Source organism: Lithobates pipiens, unplaced genomic scaffold (genome assembly GCF_037356315.1).
Source record: "Lithobates pipiens isolate NorthernLeopardFrog02 unplaced genomic scaffold, aLitPip1_a1.2 Scaffold_18, whole genome shotgun sequence".
Taxonomy (NCBI): domain Eukaryota; kingdom Metazoa; phylum Chordata; class Amphibia; order Anura; family Ranidae; genus Lithobates; species Lithobates pipiens.
Genome location: NW_027507758.1, coordinates 170,387,146 through 170,393,145, shown reverse-complemented (window position 1 = coordinate 170,393,145; position 6,000 = coordinate 170,387,146). Strand labels below are relative to the sequence as shown.

At 37.6% G+C, this 6,000-nt stretch overlaps 1 protein-coding gene across 6 annotated transcripts in view; it reads right to left on the bottom strand.

Moving 5' to 3' along the window:
* Positions 1-2,186: 2,186 nt before the first annotated feature.
* AKAP12 (A-kinase anchoring protein 12) overlaps positions 2,187-6,000 on the bottom strand; it is a 218,111-nt gene continuing 214,297 nt past the window's right edge. For all 6 annotated transcript variants that reach the window (XM_077486374.1, XM_077486372.1, XM_077486377.1 and 3 more), the window contains one exon: positions 2,187-3,275. The gene's annotated coding sequence lies outside the window, so the exon portion shown is untranslated. The remainder of the gene's footprint in view (positions 3,276-6,000) is intronic.

Here is a 6,000-nt window from a genome sequence, read left to right as displayed (position 1 = left end):
AAAATAAAAAACTCAACCAGGTCTATGTTTCTTCAAATATAGAAAAACTATATATGAATGAAAAAATATATAACCACTGGCTGGGAGTCATCAGTATAAGTATTAAATAAACCACAATATTAACAATCAGACTTTGACTGCCAACCCCTTCATTTCTCCAAGCAAAAGTAAGGTTACTATGACATGTTCAGTTAGAAATTAAAACAAATTTACCTTTATTAACAACATATGTTGAAAAACATGAGCTAAGCACTCTTAGCCAAGTAATAATGAAAATCCTACTGGTACCAGTAGTGCCCAGTGTGGTCTTTGCAAATTTATGGATTTTATCTATGTGCAGGCTCTCTACCAGCCTTCCTGGTATTAAATATTTACGTGTTTGTTGTGGATATATAGAGGCAGTTACTGGTACCAGTAGTATTTTCATTGTTACTTCGCCAAGAGTTTTTTATAATGCTATTAATAAATGTAACTTTATTACCTATTATTATTAACTTTATTAATAATCTGTAATTGAACGTGTCATATTAACCTTAGTTTTACTTGGAGAAATTAAGAGTTTGACAGTCAAAGTCTGATTGCTATTATTGGGGTTCAAAAAGAAAAAACACCAGATGATTTTAACCCTTTGCAACTCTATGCAAAAATATAAATAATAATAAAAAAGAATTTGGGCAAGTACACTGTTTTTTTTCCATTAGTATATTTACATTTTCCTCACCTTCACTACACTGCTACTCACATATTAATGTAATTTTGTCAGAGGTTACATAGGGCTCTCCTTGCCACACATGACAGCATTGGTGCAGGGTGATTGATCACTCGGGCATCCAGTAATGCATCACAGGAGGAAGGGGAGTAAGTCAAATTTTCCTTCATACCCAGAAGTGCAAGAGTGTTCATCAGGTTTTTCTTTCTTCTGTGTCCCTGTTGGGGAGATCTCCTTTTACCTCCCGCCATGATCATAAACGAAAATAGAAAATTTCTCCAACATGGACATAGACAAAAGTAAGAACACATTTTAGTAGAGTTAGAAAGGGTTACAGTTTGCCATACTGTTTTTTGTTGCAGTTTTGTTTTCCTGTACCAATGACTACTACCCTCTATTTCTTGCACAGGCATCAAGAAATTATTAACCATTCTAGCCAAAACTTAAAAAATGAAACATTTTGGTTGGAACCATGCTTTAATTATGTTCAGACTAGTTATTTAGAAAAGTAAATTTGAACTAAGGCATTACTTACTAAGCAGACATTAGTAGCTGGTTTATACCAACATTGGTTCTCAAAAGTACAGGTACTGCTGTTGGAGGTGAGGAACTGGCTCACAGTCAGTTTTTCAATTCATCCCAGATGAGTTCAGTTGGGTTAAGGTCAGGTTGCTGTACAGGACATTTCAATTCCTCCACATCAAATTTAGGAAACTGAGTCTTTAAAGTGAAAGTAAACTCCCCTATCATTTTCAGCCAAGGAAGCTGCCATCTTGGCCTCTGTTTAATCTACAACTGGCATGGTGCTGCACATGTGATCAGTTATGACACCAGCCATTGGATGGTCTGACAGTTTGGTTGCGAGCACAACCAATGGGATTGTTACATTTCCGGCACACGCTGGAAAAGTAACTGTTTTATGGATGGGTTTACTTCCACTTTAAGGACTGGGCTTTGTGCACTTTGTTCATTGTGGGACATAAAAGAGCCTTTTAAACTGTTGCCATCAGTTTGGAAGTGAACAATTGTCTAAAATATATATCATTAAAAGTACCCTTCACTTATTACTTAAACTCCAACTCTGGGAATTAAAAAAATATTCTCTGCAGAGGGGCTATACTCACACAGCTAGACCAATGCCAGCACTTCCACAACCCCATGCTCCAGAGGTCTAGAGTCCTGACATCATCAACACCAGACCAGGGTCCATCGCCCTACTCTGGATATGGGCATGCAGAGGTGCAGTCCACTGCCAAACTAAGAAGGAGCGCTGCCTGTTGGGGGAGCAGAGGATTGGGTAAGTAAAAGTTTTTCTCCTTTCCATTAAACAAAACAAGGAATTAATAATTTGGAATAGGATGGTCCTACGAGCTCATATTGGTGTGGTGGTCAATTATACACAAACGTTTGGCCATACATTGTACCTAGGAAGAGATGTCATGTAACCTTATAGAAAAAAAATGGAGAAAAAAACAAATTAAAGCAAAAGTTTTTATTTAAACTTACATAGTTTATAAATCCCAGTTTAGCAAAATGTACAGAAGCATAATGAAAATACATTAAAAAAAGATCAGTCCCATAAATGGTGCTATCAAGCCAATTTAAAGTCTTCCAGATTAGAAAAAAAAGGTTCCCCGCTTGGGCTGCAAGAACCATCAAAGAAAAAAACGCAAATAAAAACTGCTAAAGTATGTTCTACGGTAGTCACTTTTGTCACCAATAGTTTAGGTGCAAACTTGCACTTACACAGATCATCTATGTGACCTACAGAAAGGAAGCTAAAGTAAGAGGCTGAAAATGTGTCTTAATAAATTGTATAGTGCACTTAATATATAGGTATGTATTATTTATAATAACTCTGAGTAATAATTTAAATGTCACCGTAAACAATAACTTCTACAGATTCTTTTCTTAAGCCAGTAACTTTCTTAAGAAGACTATAAAACAGCAAACCAATTCCTGCTTTCTCCAAGTTTAGCATTAAAGTCTGGCTTTGGTTAACGAAATTGTCCTTTTTTAAAGGAAAGCTGCAGATATATTAAATTTTTTTACATGCAGTTATTTCTGGTTAACAGGCATTGTATGCTTGGTTAGTTTGCTGTTTTGTTCTTCTTTAATACATATATACTTGAAAAAGAAAATATACAATAAAGTGGAGAACAGGTTTAAAGGTATAAACAAATACACAAGGTGTCCCCCATCGTTTCTGAACACGTTTACAAGATTTTAGAACACTGATAATATACGTTCAGATATTTGTAATTGCTAAACATACAGCTTTAAGCCAAACTTTTAAAAAAAAAGGCTTTTATATCACACACCAGGCAATTGGAAATACAGCTCCCTAGCGTCATGTAGTTTAGCTTTTTAATCAAGAATACAGGAAAGCCTCGAGGAGGACATTTATCAGATTGAAACTGGGGGACAATTTCTGAATTAAGCTCCTGGTGAAACCTCAGGATTGTCGCATATTTTCGTGAGGGCTGAAGCGCTCCATTCTTCAAAATCAGCTTTTTCACATTAGAGTTTTCACATTCTTATCTCTTCAGTAATGCTTCTTGAAAACCTATTTAAGAAAGCAAAGATTAGTATTAGTACTGGGATGTATAATTAATATTTACCAATGTTATAACCAATTTGTATGAATAACTGTACTTGCAAACGCAGGTCAATATTTAAAGCAGTATTAAAGCCATTAGCAAACATTTATTATATTGCAGCTTACCAATTCATTGATGTGATGGCTGCATTCGATTTCTTTTTTTAGACTTTCTTTCATTTATTTTCATCTGGTGATCTGACCTAGTAAGTCTGTTGTTTTTCAAAAAAACAAACTCTTTTGCAGATGTATCAGTTACAAGGATGCAACAAACTATTTGCCACTGACAGGGGTGCTTACAATGACCAGATTGTATTTGTTCATGTAAAACCTCAAAAGGAAAGGAAAATGTTGCTGTAATTGCTTATAAAGTGTGAGCTGGAGTTTGGCTTAAATTTGTTTGTGTAACTAAATCTGCTTGTACATCTAACACTCCCCTCCCACAAGACCTACAATGTTGCTGTACAATTATGACCCTGTGCTCCTTCATCCAGAGTGGGGGCACTTTAATATAGAAGGTGTGTTACTGGGCAGATCACCAGGTGAAAGCAGAGGGAAAAAGCCTAAAAAAGGAAAACGAATACAGCCACTACATCTAATGATTGGTAAGCTACAATATATTATATTTTTTGGGTTTGACGTCACTTTAAGGGTAATATTAAATGCAAGCACTAACATTTTGTATCATAGACTTGAGAATACTAATTTATTTTCTATAATGAGGTCTTTTTCATCTTGGGACTAAAAAAATGTCCCTAGTGGCTCTACCCTTCAGCCACCCCTGTGTTCAGTGTATCTCCACCCATTAGGCAAGAGGAGAGATTTGTAGGAACATTACTTTATTATATACTTGTGTTATTTAGCACACGCAATAGTGTATGTTGTTTATATAATGGGCAAACTGCTTTCCTTTTATCATCACTTTCAGAGACAGCAATTTAAATTCCAAGGCTTCTGCCACCCATAAAATATTTGAATGCAGGAAAAAGCATAATACATCTACATTAAATAAACATCAGGAATCTGAACTATGGTGACTGATCAGAGTAAAAAAGGATAATCTAGCATGATAGTACATCTATAATTATTCCTATTATCAGAGTCAGGACTAAAGCCTGGTACAAATTACAGTTTTTTTTTTGTGAAAGCCTGCAGGTTGCACAGAAAAAAACTGACAGGTCCGTTCGGAGCGGCTGTACTAACTAACTATGCAAGGTTAGTCCAGCAATCTCCCTTGCTAAGCTGTTGTGTTATGACAAAACACTCCGGTCAGCACTCTCTGCCATTGGCTGAGAGCGCTGATCAGGAGTCATTTGGCTGATGGTTTTCCAGCATGCATGTCTGACAGAAGCCAGCCAAACAGGCAGACCAACATACACACGGGCAGAATGTCGGCCGACATTTTTTGTACCAGCAAATGTCTCCCTATTCTTCCAATTACCAGGGTCAGGACTATGGTGATTGACAAGGACAATTAAAGAGGTTTTCCACTATGGAAAATAAAAATTAAAAGTCAGCAGTTACAGATCCTGTAGTTATTCACAAGTCTTTGGGTTCCCGTCACCGGCAATCTAAGTGTGGGCAGCCGGCTATGCTGCTTTCGGCTTCACAGCCATCTGCCCACTGTGCATGTGCGAGACAGGCTACAATTTGCGAATAGCCCCGCTGTCTTCTGGCACCTGTGAAGTGTCCCAGAAGACTGCAGGAAAGGAGGGGGAGAGGAGAACTGCCACTTAGATTGCCTAGGCTATCTGAGCAGAAGTTGGAGTGGGTACCTGTCAAAACTAGGTACCCACTCCCCCCAAAAAAGGCATGACAAATGTGGCAGAGAAGGACTTAAAGTGGAACATTCCCTTTTGGGTGGAGTTCTGCTTTAAGGATACAAATGGATGATCTATCTCAGACTCTTCATCTTCATGTGTGCACCAATACCATTTCAAGAAGAACTGAAAAAAATTTCTTGGAACTAAACTTATTGATTTAGCTGTTTCCCACAAGAAACCCCAAGTTAGAAATGTTTAAAACAAATGTTATTAAATCAATATTTAAACATGACAAGGTGGTTTTCTGCCTAATAGCAAGTGTGCAGTGCATGCTACATTCAAGGCCGATCTTAGGTGGCAACCATCACAGTTGCCAGCGTGCTTATGTAAGCTCTCTAATGAACTTTCAAGCCCTCATATGGCTGGTATCATGGCTGATCACTTGTGCAGCACCATGGCAACTGCAGATCTAACCAGAGGATAAGATGGCACCATCTTCAGCTCCAAAAGATAGGTGGAATTAATTCCACTTAAGACCTCATGTGCATGTTACCCCATTAGCATCAAATTTGGATGTTTTCAGGTGCCCAAAAGGCAAGGGTGCAGCATTCATCCTTGCTGCCAGCAAGCTCAAATACATGGTGGAATAGAATTTGACGCTGACGTGCCAGGCATTAAAGAACTGTGGGAGGCAAGTGTAATGTGTTGATTGCATTTATCTTTATGCTGTCCTTTCCAACACAGCACAAAATCTATGTTGTGAGAGCAGTGCCACTGTTAGTTGTGGAGATTACTGGACTTTAAAGTGGTTCTAAACTCAAAAGGTTTTTATCCTAATACATTCTCTGCATTAAGGTAAAAAATCTTCAAATACCTGTATAACCCTAAGGTGATCACTGTAGTAGTCGGAGCTTTTGGATTATGATTGT